A 19,617-nucleotide genomic window follows, 5' to 3' on the forward strand; every position below is an offset into this window, starting at 1 on the left:
GCCACAATCCATCATCTAGGGAAACCAGGGCAGGAACTCAGGGCAGGAACCTGAAGGCTGGCTTGCTAAGCAATATTACCTCTGACCAGGGAACTCACTTATAGCTAGCAGTCATGGTAGATGAATGCTGTTCTCTGGCTCGCTCATGCAGGTAGCTTTCTCATACAGCCCAGAACTACTAGCCTAGGGAATGGTTGCCACCCACAGTGGGCTAAGCCCTCCCACATCAATTAACAACCATAACCCCTCCCTCATAGACATGTCCACAGGCCAATCAGATCTAGGTGATTCCTCAACCGAGTCTTCCTTCTCAGGTGACTCTAGGCTGTGTCAAGTTGGCAGTGAAAGCTAACCAGAAGAAGTTCATAGGAGGGACGAGACTTGGCAGAAACCCCAACGCCCATGGCCTGGGTGGGATTCTGTCCCTGGTCTCGGTAGTCTTTTTTTTTTTTTTTTTTTTTCCGAGACAGGATTTCTCTGTATAGTCCTGGCTGTCCTGGAACTCACTTTGTAGACCAGGCTGGCCTCGAACTCATAGTCTTTTTTTCTAATCAAGGGTTTGTCAGTTATGTTTCCTTTACAGGGCACGCCAGTGCAGACTGATCTCAGTCCAGGCTACCTGCTGTGTCCTGCCACACCATCTTGTCCTCCTCTCCACTTGGCAGGGGTTCCTTTCATAGTTATCACTGAAGGGGCTGGACAGGTATGTGGCAGTTAGCAGCACTGGCTGCTCTTCCAAAGGACCTGGGTTCTGTTTCCAAGACCCACATGATAGCTCATGGCATCTGTAATCCCAATTCCTGTGGATCTAATACTCTGGTCAAGCCACTGTGGGCACCGAGCACACACATGGTGCTCACGAACACGGGGCAAATACATACATGTAGGCAAAACATTCATACACATAAAAAAATCATTTTAAAAAGTATCATAGTTAGGTGTGATGGCCTTTAATACCAGCATTTAGGAGGCAGAGGCAGGTGGCTCTCTGTAGGCAATTTGGTCTACATAGGAAGTCCCAAGTCAGCCAAGGCTATGTAGTGAGTCCCTGCCTCATACAAAATTATCATTGTTATGACTACTTTGGTGGTGCTGGAGAGTGAACTCAGGGCCTCCTACATGCTAGGCAGTAACTCTACCACTGCACCATGCCTCCCTGCCCCCCACTCCTCACTGGGGATCACTGGATTCTGAGGCACCACTGAGCCACACACCCACTGTCTCTTCTCTCTCTTCTTTGAAACAGGGTATTTATTTGTTTATGTTTTTTTTGTTTTTTGTTTTTTGTTTTTTTTTTTTTTTTGGTTTTTCAAGACAGGGTTTCGCTGTATAGTCCTGGCTGTCCTGGAACTCACTTTGTAGACCAGGCTGGCCTCGAACTCAGAAATCCGCCTGCCTCTGCCTCCCNAGTGCTGGGATTAAAGGCATGCGCCACCACGCCCGGCCATGTTTTTTTGTTTTTTTTGTTTTTTTTTTTTTGAGATAGGGTTTATCTGTGTAGCCCTGGCTGTCTTAGAACCCACTCTGTAGACCAGGCTGGCCTCAAGCTCACAGAGATCCATCTACCTCTGCCTCCCTGAGTGCTGGGATTAAAGGCGAGGGCCACCACCCTCCAGATAGGATTTTGCTAAGTTACTCAGGCCAGCCTTGAACTTGTTCTCCTGCGAAGGCAGGTCTTGAACCTGAATCCCTCCCATTCCAGCTGCCTTAATAGCTGTGACTACAAGCCTGCATCACCAGGTCCATCTCATAAGAGGTTCCCAGTGGACAAAAGCTTTGCTGGGACCTAGGCTGAGTGAGGATGTGCGGCGCCATCTTACTGGTGGCTTCTATGATGCCCCATTCTAGATTCTCTAAAAGAGATCTGAGGTTCTGCATCACTGTCCCAAGTCTGCAGTCACCGAGGATGTCAGGGACAGCAGAGCTTTGAAGACAGATCACCTCTGCTGAGATCAGCTTCCAAGCAGACACAGTCACCTGAACCAGTGTGTCCCCAAACAGTGACTTCCGAGGATCACCGCGCAGAGCTGGGGCACTCATCCACCAGACCATGCTCTGACCAGGCCTGCTTAACTACGCCTGCCTGTTACTAACCCTGATTCTTCCTCATATTAAACCTAAAGTTCATGTCATCGGCACCCCCATAACAGTCTTGGGATTACCAGCCTCTTTTATCTGTCCCTCTTTCAGATACAAAACTTGGTTCAAGCTCTCAGCTTTCTCCCAACATTCTCTATAATTGTACTGGGAAGGCGGCCAAGGCTAGTTTGTTGGGGGCTTTTCAAGCAAGGGCTTTAACCACAGGGGTCTCATGAGCTCCGAGGGGGCTTTTCCTAGAAAGAGGCTCAGCTTGCAAAGTGCTTGCCACGCAATCACGAGGACCTAAGTTTGATTCCCAGAACCTACGTTCAAAAGTCGGGCATTGTGGCTTGTGTCTGTAACCCCGGCATGGGGGAAGCAGAGAGAGAGGCAAATCCCAGGAGTTTGCTGGCCAGCCTGGCTGCCCAAAGCCACAAACTTTAGTCTCAGTGAGACATCCTGTCTCAGGAGATAAGATGGAGCTGCGTGTGGTGGCAGACACCTTTAAGATTAGCACTATGACAGCAGAGGGAGGTGGATCTCTGAGACTGAGGCCACCCTGGCCTATACAGGAGGTTATAGGCAGCCAGAGTGAGGTTCTGTCCTCTATAAAAGTCACTAGCCAGATGGTGGTGGCGCACGCCTTTAATGTCAGCACTCAGGAGGCAGAGGCAGGCAAATCTGAGTTCAAGGCCAGCCTGGTCTACAGAGTGAGTTCCAGGACAGCCAGGGCTATATAGTAAGACCCTGTCTCAAAATTGTTTTTTTCTCTCCAGAGTGCTGGAGGAATGAGCCCCTGTCTGTGTTTTGTCTATGGAGGGAGGGGTCCACTGGAGTCGGCACACGCACTGTGCCCTTGTGTGGGGCCAGCTTCTATTGTCACCCTCTCTGACCCTGGAACCGTTTCATTCCAGCAGCGTGGAGATCGCATCCCTGACTGGGCCCTGCTGTCAGCAATGTTCTGCCTGTGGTACAGTGAGTATCCCAGGGGCCAGTGGCTAGGACTGACAGCATGACACGGGCTATGTCGCCCCCTATCGTCTGATGTGCTCCGCACGAGTCAGTTTGATCCTTGTGGACTGGGTTTGGAGAGCTCAAATCCTTATTTCTCTGTCTCTGTCTCAGTCTCTCTCCTTGTGGTGTGTGCATGTATGCTGTGTATCCCATGTTGGGGCTCAGGAGTTGTTTGCACCACGCTGGCCCTGTGGCTGGAACTCAGATGACCAAGCTTGACCACATGTGCTAACTCACAGTCCCTCAAATTCTGTTTTTGAAAGAGACAAGAAAGACTGAGGTAGGAGGGTAGAAAGCCTGCAGCTATGCTGGGCAAATGAGACTCTTTGTTAATATAAAAACTCAAAGAAGGGCTGGGTGTGTAGCTTAGCTGTAGGAATTTCCTGACATGCATAAGGTCCTCGATTTCAGTGCCCAGCAGTGGACAAAAACAACTCAACCCAACCCAACCCAACCCAACCAAACCAAACCAGCAACTGGTAGAGCGGTGGGATCTGAGGGCTGGGCGTGTATCTGTAGAACACTGGCAAGCATGGGTGGGTGCTCAACCCTAAGCACTTGTACTCTCTTCAGATCCACCTGTGCCACAGACCTTCCTTCCCTGGGACTCAGAGGCTAATTCTGAAGTAACCCTGGGGATCCATTCCACTGTGGCGGCTAGAGCAAGGCCTGGGAGGGGATCACCCTACTGTGTCTGACTAGGAAGATGGTTCTGGAAGCTTCTGGTCCTCTCTAAGGCAGCCGTTTGCATCCTAGGTGAGTGTGGCCACACAACGGTGGCAGGCTGAACACAGCAGAGCCCAGACCTCTGGCTGCCCAGAGGTGGTGAGAGCCATCCATTACCTGTTCCTGTAGCCAGAGATAATGTCCTGAGAAACACTGAGGTTATAAGAAGGGTACGTAGCTAGGGGGAGGGAGTTTGGGGGAGGGGAGGGGAGAAGGGCAGGATAGAGACATGGGCTTTGATATGTCACTACAGGTAGCCATTTGTAAGAGAAATGGCTCTTTATGGCACACGGGACCTGGTCTAACAAGCTCCCCCAGGACTGGGCACTTTTATTTCACCAACAGAAATCCTGTAGTTCAGAGTCTGCGCTCATTTCTGGGTATTTGACAGCTCAAGACCCATCAATCAATCCCATCCAAATAGAGCCACTGAGGTGGGGCAGCCTGGAATCCCAGAACTTATAGTTGAGGCAGGAGGATCACAAGCACTAGACCAACTGACACACATACCAAGTTGTAGGCCAGCCTGAGCTGTAAAGTGAGATTGTCTCAAAGCCCGACTCTTCCTGAGAAGCACTATGCAGAGAGAGGGCCATGGGTCATGACTGTGAGATTCAGCAGGATGTGATGTTAGGTTTGGGCCCCCTGAGTCTGGAGAGACTGAGGGACATCTGCTGCCATATGAAGCCAGGACATGGCCCAGATCTGGAGCGACAGGTTTGGGAGTGTCACGGAGGTTCTCAGAGAACTCCTGGGAAATCACCCGCTCCAGCCCCGGGCATGCACCATCTTCTTCAGGAGGAGGCTGGCCTAGCCCTGTCTGCTCAGAGGGAAGGAAGCAGATAGGGCAGAGGCAGGGGCTTGGTTTGGGTCAGGGGCACACTGGTCTCCTGTGCATATGTGTCCTCCCCTCTGTGGGTCCTTATCCTTGCCCTTGCAGTATCTTCAGGACATGAATCCCGTGAAAGAGTTTCCAGTGGTAGGAGGTTGAGAGAGGGCTAAGGGAAGCTCTTCCTGAGAGCAGGGAAACCCAGCAGTGGCAGGTCACAGAAACCTGGCTGGGTGGAGGCCAGTCAGCATTAGGGATGCCTGACGCTGGCTCTCTCTGAGCTCAGTGTGGAGATGGGAAGGCAGGGTGTGCGGCAACTGCTTGTGGTGGTGGTGGTGGTGGTGGGGGGAGGCACAGCAGCAGGCAGCATGAGGGAAGGATGGCGAGACAAGGGGCCAGGGCCAGCGACAGCATGAAGGGATATTCAGGTTGGTGAGGAGGCCTGGGGGCAGGGTGAGCACCGTGTGAAAGACCCCGTGTGTATATTCTGCTGGGAACTGAACAGCTGGGAGGCAGTTGAGAGGGAGGAGGGTCCTTCTGCTTTAGCCTGGAGAGGAAGCACAGGGCACTGGGGCTCCAGTAGGAAGATTAATTGGCTTTCAGTTTCCAGTTCACTTGCCCGGCCACAGCTCCCCACAGAGAGGTGTCAAGTGTGCAGGGTCCCTGTCCAGGTGCATGGAGAATCTGTGGCTCCGGTAAACAGACCTGATTCCTACTCCTGCCGCTCTCTGCAAATGGCTCCCCCTGCCCCACCATGGATCCACTTCAGGAGTTGAGCGCAATTCACACAACGAATTGTACTGCACACTGCTAGGACAAGAATGTGTTTTATTTACAACAAAAACAAGTGTAACACAATTATCTTCCAAAAACCCAACAGAATACAAAGCCTTTCTGTCTGTACTGACCCACTGACATCAGTAGTTGGAAAGGAGGTTGGGGGTAAGGCTGGGAGGTAAGCCAAGAAAACACACCCACCCACCCACCCACACCCACACCCTACTTTTCCGAGCAGTTCTCTGGGGGACTACCCTTTGCTACTGTGTGTGACCCTGGAGTAACAGTGTGGCAGGGCTGGCAGGGGTCTGTCTTCCAGGGTGGCTGGAGCAGTCTGTACGAGGGAGCTCCATCCATCCCAGCCACAGGAGCTGGAGGAGTCCAGTCTTGCTTGCAGTAGCTGAGACCCTAGGAATGGAACACAGTGTGAGTCGCATGCCCGGACCTGCAGTGTCAGAAGAAAGCAGCTACTGGGAAAGGCGGAGTGTGGTGTCACACACAAGTAGAGAGGAAGCCAGGCCCCAGGTGGGTCTGTGGTTCAGGGAGCAGGCACAGTTCCCTATGGGTAACACGGGAAGCCACATGCTGTTAAGTATGGCCTTCTTGATGGCTTCAAGAAACCAGAACCATGAACACACAAACAACAACAACAAAATATATAGGCCCCGACCTCAGAAGGTCAGGTCAAAATATTTTCCACATGAAGCTGCAAGTGGTTGGATTTTTTTTTTCTGTTTAAAAATGTATTTTTATTTTATGTGTACAGGTGTTCTGCCTGCGTGTGTCTATGCAGCATGTGCATACAGTAACTGCTAAGTCCCGATTTCTTTGAACAGGCAGTTGTAAGCTGTCATGTGGGTGCTGGGAATTGAACCAGGGGCTTCTGGAAGAGTAACCAGTGCTCTTAAGCACTGAGCCTTCTCTAGCCCTCAATTTCTTTTCTTGGTATGTGGAGCCTGAGGTCAACCTTAAGGGTCATTCCTAAGGGACTGTCCAACTTGGGCTGTGTTTTCTTTTTTTGAGACAGGTTCTTAATCTGTCGACCAGGCTGGCCTTTAATGTACAGATCCACCTGCCTCTGCCTCTGAGTGCTGGGATTAAAGGACTGTTCCACCATGTCTAGTCTTGTCTTGGCTGTTGACCCTGGTGTTCAGCGGTCACTGGCTTTCTGCGTGGGTTCCCAGGCTGTTTGCTAAGACTGAGCATCTACAGTACTGATGCAGGCCAGTCTTGAAGGCCATTTGTTATTTTCAACTGTTTTTCAAGGAGCACGTCTTTTTTTTTTAAATTTATTTAATTTATATGAGTACACTGCAGCTGTCTTCAGACACACCAGAAGAGGGCATCAGATCCCATTACAGATGGTTGTGAGCCACCATGTGGTTACTGAGAATTGAATTCAGGACCTCTGGAAGAGCAGTCAGTGCTCTTAACCACTGAGCCATCTCTCCAGCCCCATATATGTCTTAAACTATTTCAAGATGGGATGGTGCCCCTAAGACCACCCATGGGAACCACTTTTCATGGCTTCTACAACCCCCTCGCATGGTCTGAGCCCCTCACAATGTCAACATCAACACTAGAAGTACAGCACAACTTCCCCACCATCACTAAACTTCCTATGCACAATGGTCAATTGTGTAAGATGGTCAGTGCACAATGGTGGGGGGCAGAGGCACATCTGTACAGAGGCCCAGGCTCCCTCCTTCTACACAGTATGGAGGGAACTGAGCTGGCACACACACAGCTGTCTGAAGCTGCTGCACACTGCCCGTCTTGGCTGAGTCTGAAAGCCTTTCACTAGCCAGTATCTCATCAAGCAGCTGCTTAGGAAAAGCAATGCTGTGATCAGGGAAGCTGCTGCCTGTACAGCGGTGCCGCACATTTATTCCTGCCACAGCAGAGCATAAACCATAATGACTCAAATGGGGAGGAGGGAGAAACGCGTCTCTGTCCTAGAAGGCACTTGGTAATACTTTTGATAAAAGCCCTTAGTGAAAGAATTCCTTTAAACTGATGTTGAAAAGAATGTCTGAACTCAAAGCCAGCACCATGGTCGATGTCAAAAGGGCAATGGCTCCAATGTAGGACCAGAAGGTAGGCCTGAAGTTTCGTCCATCACTGCTGATCAGGGAAGACAAGCGTGGGGAACCCTGCTAATTAAGGTCCAAGTCCACCACAGCCTTCCAGAGCTGAGCAAGTAATAGAAGGCTCCCTTCACTGGCAGGGTTTCTCCTTCTCTGACCTTGTCTGAAGAATGTCATGTAGCCTTAGATTACAGGATTAGCTTTGTTTCTCCTCATAAGAACCCGTTCAGCTAGAACCTGAGATTGCCAAAATGCTTCCCCATGCTAATGGGCATTTTGGTACCCAAAGCCTTCAGCCAATGACCATTGCCCATCTCAGCCAATGACTGTTGCCCATCTCAGCCAATGACCGTTGCCCATCCCGGATGTTTCTACTCCTCATCCCTCAAATTATATAAGCCTTGAATCACCCCAAGGAAAGTTGATCTGATTCCCCATAGCTGGTCCCGGTGTGATCATTCACCACACGTACTCACAGGGCTTCTGAACCTGTTGGCCATCTCTGCTCCCATTGTCCACTTGGACCAATACCTGCCTATGATCCCCAAGGGCAGAGAGAGTCATAGGCAAGTTATGAATAAAACAAGGATGTTAACGTGGAGGAGGAGAGAGCGATCCCAGCTCAGGATGCAGATGTCCAGTGCATCCTTCAAAGCTGCTGACATAATACAGCTTGCTGTAAATCAGTCAGCTGAGCTGCTGTGGACATCTGGAGCAGCCTTGTATACCCTACCTCGGACTGAAACAAACATATTCCTATATTCTTATGGTTTTAGAGAAATCCAAATTCTCACCACAGAGCGTAGCCATTTGTGCTCCGTGGAGCTCTGCCTCTTTTCAGCAGCCACGGCTTACTCCTGTATCAAGAAGCTAATGCTCTATGAAAACCATTTCAATGATCACAGATATAAAGCCAACAACTGTCGAGACTGTCAGTCCTGGGCCACTCTCCCAAGGAGTCAACCCCATGGTCCTCATCCTAATGATCTTTGGCAAATGGATGTAATCTGCATACATTCTCTTGGCTGTTTTAAGTTTGTTCATGTTTACACTGATACCTCTGCATACTTATCTCTTCCACGGCTGACACATGAGTCTGCACAAGCTGTTTGCAGACACTGCATTTTCTGTAACAGGCGTCCCCAAACAGATGGGAACAAACAGCTTAGGTATGTAAAACTTTTATTCCTTTTGCCAACTTTGGGAAATTCATGTCTCCCATGGCATTCCTATAAGCCTCAACACAAGCCATAATTAATGCCTCATTTATTACTCAAAAAACAAATGCATAAGCAAAAAAAAAAAAAAAAGAAGAAGAAAGAAAAACTAAGGGATTGACTGCTCAAGAGTAACTTGCTAAAGCAGCTTATACTTTAAATTTTTATAAACTGTTCCTCCTAATTTCCATTAACACCTGTAGAAAAACATCAACAAGAAGCTGAGCCCAAACCAATGATTTTATATCAACTCCCTCAAGGGCCCAACCAATGGCTGGGCCCTGTTCCACTTATTAATTAGAGTTGAGGCCCTGCATCTGTGCTTTCTCCTACAGGACCTGGCAGCAGAAGACAAGGAGGGCTCCTCTGGACCTCAGCCCCGACCCCCGGGCTGAGCTGCTGCAAGAGACAGCATAAGCACTATCAACAGCTTCAACCTCCAACTACCTTCCAGCCTGGGGGACATCACGCACGCAAGCTGTGCAGCTCAATGTCACCCGGAGAACACCGAGTCTGAAAAACACCCTGCAACCCATTCTTACACACACCCACTAACAAGCTGGGTGTCCCGTGCACACCTAGGATCAGCTCTGAGCAGGATAAAGGCAGCAGGGACTCCCTAGGGCTTGCTGACTTCCAGGCTCACTGAGAAAACAGGAGCCCTGGGTTCAGGGAAAGACTGCTTCAAAGCAATGGACAGAGAAGGATGGACAAGCAGCACTCCCTGCAGCTCTCTTACCTGAGTTCATGTACCCACAGAGACATGTACATAGATAAATTAAACAATCACATCTTTTTGTTGTTTTCTCTTTTCTATAATAATTGAATCTTTAAAACCTTACAAAAGAGGGCTGGTGAGATGGCTCAGCAGGTAAGAGAACCCGACTGTTCTTTCAAAGGTCCTGAGTTCAAATCCCAGCAACCACATGGTGGCTCACAACCATCCATAACAAGATCTGGAGCCCTCTTCTGGAGTGTCTGAAGACAGCTACAGTGTACTTACATATAATAAATAAATAAATCTTAAAAAAAAAGAGAAAAAAGAAAAAGAAAAAGTTATTTAAAAAAACCTCACAAAAGAACATTATGGTAATATTCATGACATGAATATTTACAAATATTCTAGTATATGATGTATTTGTAGAGAAAATAAATACACAATTAACATTTACAAAATGCACCAAACTTGTTAACAGAAGTCACCATGACCATCAGTCAGTGCTGGCTGCTTCTGCAGGGCAGGCTCGAGGCCTGGGAAGACTTACTGTCCCTTTTTAGATTGTTGGTTCAAAATCTTAAACATGGACTATTTTCCCAAAAACTGGATGTCCAAGACAGCTCGTGAGTGCATGGTGGCAGCACACCAGTCCCTTTACCTTTGGGAAGAAGGCATGGAGAAAGGTTTAGTGATCACTCAGAGAGCAGAGAGAAAGTTTTTGTCTGCTCTGTGTCAGGTGCCTTAGATTCAGTGTGCTCTGAGCACTAAGGTGGCGCGGTCCCTGTCACACCAGGCCTTTTGTGTGGCTCAATGAGTTCAATTTACAAACTGGAACTGATAAGAAGTGACATCTTAGCCTGACAGAAGAGGAGTCAGAAGAGAATCGCTCCTGTCTCACTGTGAAGGCCCAGTGTGCACACCAGAGTGGAGTGAGTGCCACCACAGACCCAAGAGACAATGGAAGGGACACAGCCTGGTCCTCGGGCAGACTCCAGCTGAACCTGTGAATTCTAAGCAAGCTGTTTCCCACGGCCTCCAGTGTGAAATAAAACCTGGGTGGCATGATACCATCAGTGTCCACAGTTGTCACCCACACAATGAGCAGTAATGGAAGAAGACTGTGAACTCGGTGTAACAGAGACAGGATGGAGAAGCAGGCAGTGCCGCCCCCGCCAGTGCAGGGGGGCAGACAGACCTGGGATGTTTACAGCACATGGTACCAGAGGACAAGGAGCTGAGGATCAGGGACAGGAGGCAGCATTCAGTTCCCATGGTGGCTGCCCTTCCAGCACTTCCCTATGGTTCTGTGACAGCCACTCAGTCCTCAGACAGACGTGAACCTCATTAATGAGAAGCTTCCGGAACCACTAAGGGTCACAGTCTTTTGAAAACATAACGATGCTGGTGTGGTATGGTGGTGTATGCTGTAATGTGAACACTTTCGAAGCTGAGGCAGGATCACAGGTATAAGGGTAATCTGGACTATATGGCAAGACATTGTCTCAAAAAACTGCACCCCACAGATGAAAGCCATGGCTCCTGCTCTAAAGCCCTAGTGGAGAGATGCAGGGCTGGGGCGGCCACACGGGGAATCACCTGCCACTAGGCAGGAGGACCTGAGTTGGACTCCCAAGTATCCACGAAAAAATGCTTAGACATGTGACACACCTGCAGTCCCAGTGTTGGAGCCCAAGAACAGGCAGGTCCCTGGGGCTCAGAGGCCAGCCAACCAGGGAGCTCCAGCTTCAGTGAGAAACACTGTCTCAAAAAGTAAAGTGGACAGTCACTGAGAAAGACACTTGCCATCAATCTTTGTTGCAGACACACACACACACACACACACACACACACACACACACACACACGCGCGCACGTACGCACGCACGCACACACATGCATGCACGCACACACACACGCACGCACGCACGCACGCATGCACGCACGCACTCACACGAGGCAGACACAGACCTTCCATGAGGCTGCTTATCCAGCTCTTCCCTAGCATGCCTTACACCTGAACAAAACGAACACCTTGGGCATCCCTCAGCATCTCACTGGAGGAGATGGAGCCCATCACTGATACTGTGCTCTGGCCAGATGGTCCTGAAGCTGACCCTCCCTCCCTGCCACATCTTGCCTCTCCAGCATGATCTAGCATTCTCGGATGTCACTTTGCACCTCACTTGCTGGTCCTCTGGGCCTCTGCCCTCCTTTGGTGCTATGCATCAGCATGGGTCGCTAAGACCCTAGCCTTCTCTTCTGAGTCAGGCATCAGCCTGGGCATGGTAGAAACATCCTTTACTTGCAGGGTCACAAGCAAACATCTGCTACCCCCACTCACAGCATCATCCTACCACATTTCTTCTGGCAGCTGAAGTTTAAGGTCCAACTTCACAAGGCACTTTCAAAACAAGAGTCACACCACCTAATGTATTATTAGTTACCATCTTCACATTCTCATGGTTACATCTTGAGAAGACCCCACTGCTGGGACCCACAGCCAGCTGCAGTCACATGGTGACATACCCTGGGATCAGAAACATCAATCCCAAGGGCCTCTGATTTCTGGGTTGCCATCTCTGGGAGGGACCCAGAGCTGTGTATTGGCCATGCTCTGCTTTCAGGGTATGATCCCAGTAATGCCAGCTCAAGTGTTCACCATTCTCTCCACACCAGGCAGTCTGGCCTTTGTTCCCACCATGCCACCTGCCACCATCACCTTGGTCCTTTTTTAGCCATTTGACTTCAATCCTCCCTCAACAGTGTCCAACCTGGGAGTGGCAGCATTTCATTAAGAACAGCGATGGATGTGGCTTGTGATATTACTTTAACATTTCGCATGCATGTGAGTGCTCGTGAGCATGTGTGTGTGTGTGTGTGTGTCTGCTGTCTGTCTGTCTGTCTGTCCATGCACATGCACCAGGTGGAAGTGGTGGCACACGCCTTTAATCCCAGAACTCTGGAAGCAGAGGTAGGTAGATATTTGAGTTTGAGGCCAGCCTGGTCTCTATCCTTGCCATTTCTAATCAGAATGCGTTCATCAACCTCAGTTAGCATGTTAGGTTCATCATGCATGGGGGTATGAAGCCATCTCAGCAGTCCCTGCAGCTGATACAGTGCTCCCGGGAGAGTAGGGGAAGAGTTATAAACAAGATGCTGTAGGGCGCTGTTGATCATCCCTTGTGAATGCCATGTCTTTTAGGGCTGCACTGATGACGCCTAAAGTCTCAACTGCCTCAGAAGAGAAAGCTCCCAGGGAGGAAGAATTTTTATCACCATTTATGAGATCAGAGAGAAGCCGAAGGGTACTGATGGGGAGGGAAAACCATGGTTGAAGCCAATTAAGGTTTCCAAAAGCTTTGGAGGGAAGTGAAAGTTAAGGTTTGAGGGCATGGAAGAGTGGGTTTAAGAGGATGTGTAATAAAGTAAGGGAAGTTTCTGTTCCCAAGAAGGTGACGGGTGGAAAAAGCTATATTTTGTGAGGAGCTATTTTAAATCCTAGGGAGACGAGGTAAGGTATTAAGTGATCCTTAAGTTGGGAGGGGGAGGTGGAAGTCTCCCCCTCATCTAGATACCATCCATTTAACGGTAAATACGGAGATGTTTGTCTAAGTAGGGCCTTAATGCTGTGGCAAGAGCCCCGTGGCAGGTGGCGGGACTGTTTGCCATGCCTGTGAGAGGACTGACCACTCAGAAGGCCAGCCTCTGTTAGCAGACAGAGGGTACTGAGAACGCAAGTGTTGGTAAGCCTGCGAGGGGTGGGGGGAAGTCTTTAATGTTTATGGCTAAGAGAGGGACGCTGGTGGGAATGGTGGAGACAAGGATTAACCCTCTTTGGGGAGTTGTTCTTTTCCTGTGTGTGAGCACCTCAAGTTCTTCCTTGATAGGGGCTACTATTCAACCAAGATAGATTGGTTGGAGAGCCAGTTGAGTCAGGGAGTTTTATATTTAACAGTGGCCCTTAGAATTGAGGATAACCCAGGGGAGAGTTAAAATTATTACTACTGGTACAATCTACTGTAATTTTCCGTCGGGTGACCAGTGAGAGTAACTTCCAGAGCCTCCAGAACATCTCTTTCTAGAAGATTAGTGGCACTGTTTCCTGCAAGAGGGTGCAACATGCCTGTAGACCGACCTATCAGTCTTCTCACTTGTAGGCTTTTTTGGTGGTAAGGGCATGAAAACAACCTCTTATGCCTAAGCCGAGGCCTGGGAACTGGTTTCCAGTCTTGTCAGATTAAAGTTGTTTTGAGTGAGCCAACATCCATGAGGCATCTGAATGGTTTGTCTTCTGTTTTCCATGGTTATCTTTGGGTGGGAGCCTTCTGAGATGCTGGAAATCCATGGAGTCTCTATTGGAGTTTTACCTCTTATTAACGGGGACTGCCCCATTTTAAGTTTAATGGCTTGCCATACCTGTCAAAATGGAAGTGACAATTTCTCCTCTGGTGAAAGCCTCTACGGCACAAGATACAGACTGTCTTGGGGGTGGTGGCATTTCTGATGGAGGCACTCACCTTACAAGTGTCCCCCTTTTTTGGACACATTTAAAGCCAGTGATTTGTTTGTATCACTGCTGCAAAGGCCTGGGCGATGGGCGCAGTCTGATAGGATGCTGTCCCAGTGTCCTGAGGGGCCACAGTCCATCCATCACAGTGCTCCTCTCTGAGGCCTTGGCAGGTGAGCCTGCACTCAGGAGTCATAGTCTCCCCACATAATGTTTAAAAGGAGGAGGTCTTAGCTGGGTGTGGTGGTGCACGCCTTTAATCCCAGCACTTGGGAGGCAGAGGCAGGTGGATTTCTGAGTTCNAGAGGCAGGTGGATTTCTGAGTTCAAGGCCAGCCTGGTCTACAGAGTGAGTTCCAGGACAGCCAGGGCTACACAGAGAAACCCTGTCTCAAAAAAACAACAACAACAAAAAAAAAAACAAAACAAAAATGCAATATGCAGTTCTAGTCCTTTAAAGCTGACATTGCAAACTGTTTAGGACAATTATGAAATTCAAGTTAGTAGTTAATCAAACTCATGGTCATGTTAGATTGTATTGTTAATTACAGAAATATGAACAGAGAGTAAGTTGGTAGAAACAAGCAATGTTTGCCTATTCAGATACACTATAGATAGAGGGACTATGACCAGACAAAAGATGATTGTAAATAATGTCCAGAAAAATCTGGGGGCTGCCCATATTGGTCTTATTAGATACATATGCTAGGATCACGGAGCAATCACTTTTACCAACAACACAAGGCACTGTTTTTCTACATACGAGACCCATGGGATTCCAGGTGGGAGAGAGGAGTCGGTGGGAAGCCGAGTCCCCAGTAAGTACTACCCACACCCAGAGAAAATGTGTTTCAACTGCCCAGTCTCCAGCTATCGGGAAGTACGAGAAGTAATCAACTCTCCTCTGAGCCCCTCACCTCCTTGACATCCCCTCCCCCCATAAGTGGCACTAATTTGTTATTTCACCTTTTGCTTCAGATCTTGACCTCGGTGTACCAACTCCTTAATGTCACCTGACCTGGCCACTTTAAAGATTGCTGGCTATGTGTGTCCCCCCCTGGAACTAGCTCGAAATTGCCACTTACAGCCTCTCTTGGTGATTCAGCCTCTCTTACAGCCTGACTCTGATGTCGCCATGACTCCATTCCTTACCTCTATCCCTCTCTTTGGTGAGGCAAACTGTTTTCAGACCTCCAGGATTCGTTCTGTAGGAACACTACGCTCCCTCGACTGCAACAGAACCACAACTCTTGATACCTCATCTCTGCCACAATGCCCTGCAGTCCAAACCACGTCAATCCTCTGTGGCACTCAGGTCTATCACCACCTACCCGCCGGCTGGTCAGGACGCTGCACCTGGCACTCCTTTTCCCTGAGCTGGGAGTAATCCAGGGATAGGAGCCCCTGCCAGTCCCAGGTATAAATAGGACAGCTGCCCAGCACACGAGGGCAGTTTTGTTCGCGCCACTCTTGGTCTCTGCTGGAATAGCCATAGGTACTGGTACTGGAACTGCAGGGATAACGACTTCCATAACCCAATATGATAAATTCACTGCCAAGCTTAACACCAGTTTTCAAAAAGTGTCTGAAACCATGCTTACAATCCAGAAACAGACCAATTCTTTGGTAGCTGTGGTGCTTCAGAACTGACAGGGGCTGGATGCCCTGACAGCTAAAGAAGAATGCTGTTTCTACATCAACCAATCCAGGAGCTACAATCGGACATTCGGAATTTCAAGAAACGTGAGGCTTCCGATTCCTGGATTTTCGAAAACCCTGTATGGAAGTAGATCCTCCCTTCTATAACGCCTTCCCTAGCCATCTTCCTGGCATTATTAGTCACTCCTTGTCTTATTAATCTTGTTTCTACATTCCTACAACGACAAATACAAAACATTTCTAACCAAACTATTAATCAGTTCCTGTTACAGGATTACCAGCTGCTGTCCACAGAGGAGCCTGATGTGAATGTTTACCAAGTGCACCCTGCAGGTGAAAGCTCCACCCCAAAATTGACAATGCCCTTTGACAGCAGGAAGCAGCTTAAGAGACACAATGCCCCTATTCCCCTTTCGCCATTGGCTTCCCTCTCCCCCTTTATTTTTCTTCTCTCTGTGATAGGAGAAAGGGAGGTATGTCGGTATCAGAAACCGGTTTTATGGTAGCAGATCACCTCTGAATTCAGACGATGGTGATGCCACCCGCAGGCAACACAGACCTGTGCATCTGTTGCCATGGCAATTGCCATATATTCCCAGAGTCCACGTGGCTCACCTAGCACCTTTACCTGCGAGTGGTTACGTCACAACCCAAATAAAGGGCAGCGTCTCCTGACCTCCACCCTCTCTTACCCACTTCATCTTTGTGGCCACCTTTTGCCCCATCCCCCACAATAAATCTCTTCTGTGGAACTGTTCTGGCCTGCTGTGGTCTGTCCGGACATGAGCCACAATTCTAGCACAACACTAACCATTTGTCTCTTTGCTAATACTTGGCCACTGCATGCTTGTGTAAATGAATGTTCTTTTCTCTGCCGTAAGCCATAGGCTCAATTCACCCCTTTATTTTTTTACAGTAAGGATTCAGATGTTATTTAAATATGTATAATCTTAAAGTTATTTCACACTGTTGTACTGGTATTTTATGCTGTTTTATCTTAGTACTAGCTCTGAAATTAGGTTCTTGTTCACCATTTTCAGACTCTACAGTCACATTTTTAAAATCCAAGTCAAAATAGTCTATGAATCTTAAATCATGTGACATTCCACTCTGAGATGCTGTTGCCACCACTGATAAGGGCTAGAAAAGGTAAAGCCACAGCTTCACCACCATCTTGCTTAAGGGCAGCAACACATGACTAGGACAGGAAAGCATAAAGATACTTTTAAATTCAGATACGATTTTTGATTTCCATACTGTCTTAACCAGTTGGTTACAATATTAGTCTATGTTTTCACTCTTTGAAAGATGGTTTATTTTAGTATTAGTTCAGTTAAATTAGTTTAATATTAGTTAAAAAGGCTAAAGATTACTGCCTTAAAGATATGTTTAGCCTTGTTTTGCTATAATATAGCCTTAGATTTTTATAAACTATAGATGTTTATAATGATATACCATATAAAGATCAAAGGTTCCCAGTCTCTTTATGAACTGTGTAAAGATTTAAAATTTTTGTTTTGATACTAAAAGAGCTTCAACTCAAAATCCTAATTTTAAGGCTCAGACCTAACAGTTCTAGTTTCAAAAGCTACTATAAAAATATAAGCTGATAGTAACCTTATTATCATATTCTTTAATGTGTTCACAAATATATTTTAAGTCATGCTGAAAACTGATGCAGTTAATTACAACATTAAGCTTTAGCTTCAGATTTATAATTACTAGTTACTGTTAGTAACCAGAAACAGACATGGATTGTCTAACTAGATATGCTTTAATAGATACTAGCTCTCAATCCTATCAGAGGTCTGCTGCATATGGCATTAAATGTTTTTTTTTTTTTAAAGATTTATTTATTTATTTATTATATGTAATACACTGTAGCTGTCTTCAGACACTCCAGAAGAGGGCGTCAGATCTTGTTATGGATGGTTGTGAGCCACCATGTGGTTGCTGGGATTTGAACTCTGGACCTTCGGAAGAACAGTTGGGTGCTCTTACCCACTGAGCCATCTCACCAGCCCGGCATTAAATGTTTAAACTTACTATTACAGACAAAGGCTCCAAATCTTAATAGTAACCTCCCAAGGTTTCCAGGAAGATATGGGTACAGCGACAAAGAACTACTTGGAGTGTGGTGCACTAACCACTGGGCAAGATTGTCCCAATGTCTTGCCCAGTGCCAAGGCTCAGCCTGAACTTTGGACAAAATGAGGGCACCCAAAGAGTTGGGTGTTTCATATTGCATAAGATAAGATGAGGTCATCTCTCCCATGTTCCTCGTCCACAGAAAAAAAGCATCTCACCTTCTGGGCCTTATGGCCCACTGCCGAAGCTGTGATGGAGACCACAGGAACCTGGGAGAACTGTTTACGTAGTGGACTACAGACTAATCTCAGTCATTTTAATTTATACATGACATTTAGATTATAAGTTATCCCTTTTGATACAGAGAAACTGTCTCCAAAAACCAAAAAAAAAAAAAAAAAAAAGTTACACCTTTTGGGTCTCTGATTACATTGATGGCTAAGCTAACTGTAGCTTGACAGCCAGAAAACACGTAACTACCTCCTTACCCCAAAGTAATCCACCACCGTTTTAGTTCATTAGTCAATTCATTAACAAGTTAAGACTTCCAGATCTCTTATTTGGAAAAATAAACAGGTTTGCTTTGCTTACAGGGTTCATGATAAAAGATACACAGCTTTCAGATACAAAGTTTATGTAAGTTATGAGGACCTTAAAAAACTATTTGAGGGTCTAAGAAGGCATTTTGAGGTTGGGAATTGCAAGGTATGAAGGTTACAGAACATGAAATACTTGGATGGTAATAGGAAAGTAATTTAAGGTACACAAAAGGAACAAAAATGTTTCAGATTTCTTCCCCTTGCTATATTAGGACTTCAAAAGTTCAGAGTTCTAACAATCAATAGAGTCCTGATAAATTTTTCACCTAACTTCGATAAAACATTCTACTATATGGTCAACTATCATAGTCACAAATAAAGGTTTCTCTTGATTGTCTTCTAACTATAGACTTAAATGTGTTTCTTATACTAAATTTATATGATCAGTTATAAATGTAAGATCAAGATTTTAAATTTCCTTTATTTGTCTTTATGCTAACTTTATGTACATTCAGTTTTCTGGATAGAAGAAAAAGTCCTTCTGTTCCCCTTTTGCTTCCCAAAAGGTTTCTATCTTCCTTGAGCTCACCTTAGAGACTGTTCATGCGTAACATTTTTTTTCTTTTGTAAGACTGAAGAGATTTTTGTGGGATCCAGGAAACCCACTCGGATCTCTCTCGTTGGTCAAGTGAACCCTATCTGGATAAGCACCCTGCCAATCAATAGCCTAAGTTATCAATAGCCTAAGTCCCCTACCTGCTGCCTATTTCTAAGGGTGGGATTTCTCCATTGTTCCCTGGTTTCGGGACTCTACTCCCCCAACCACCAAGACCCTGGGCTTAACAGTCTTAAATGTATACCTAATAAAACCAATTTCTCCCAGACCTACTTAGCTTCATCTTCTGGCTCTAACATGTGTATGTGCTTCAGAATCCTGCCAAGTCCAGGCGTTTACTCAAAATCTACATCCACAACAAGTCCGGGGAAGCAGCCCATAGGTGCTGGTCTACCCTCACAGACGCTTCTACCAAGCCTCCACTTTCCTAACCTCAGATGGTCCTACAGCAATGAAACAGCCAGGACTTGACTGGCATCCCAGTTTTCTTAGGTTCCTCAGAGACAGAACCATCACCCCAGAGTCAGCAGGAGACAGTTTAAAGAACACAACATGCTCATCCTGCCCCACCATGATCACTTTCTAGTCCCTCATTTCTAATTAAACAAACATGGAGGAACATTGGCTTATAGACAATTCTACTAGGGTCCTCCCAGGAACCTAGTCACAGTGAGTAGCAACAGCTGACATCATCGCATGCTGCCTGCCTGGTGCGAGCTGATCTGGTGTATAAGAGAGGGACTGCAGCTACTACAGCTCTCT

General features: G+C 47.2%; 1 protein-coding gene across 2 annotated transcripts in view; it reads right to left on the bottom strand.

The window, feature by feature from the left end:
- Nucleotides 1–5,456: 5,456 nt before the first annotated feature.
- The window catches only part of Fkbp6 (FKBP prolyl isomerase 6), a 55,553-nt gene continuing 41,392 nt past the window's right edge, over nt 5,457–19,617 (bottom strand). For both annotated transcript variants that reach the window (XM_021187020.1, XM_021187024.2), the window contains one exon: nt 5,457–5,833. The gene's annotated coding sequence lies outside the window, so the exon portion shown is untranslated. The remainder of the gene's footprint in view (nt 5,834–19,617) is intronic.

This window comes from Mus pahari, chromosome 23 (genome assembly GCF_900095145.1).
Source record: "Mus pahari chromosome 23, PAHARI_EIJ_v1.1, whole genome shotgun sequence".
Taxonomy (NCBI): domain Eukaryota; kingdom Metazoa; phylum Chordata; class Mammalia; order Rodentia; family Muridae; genus Mus; species Mus pahari.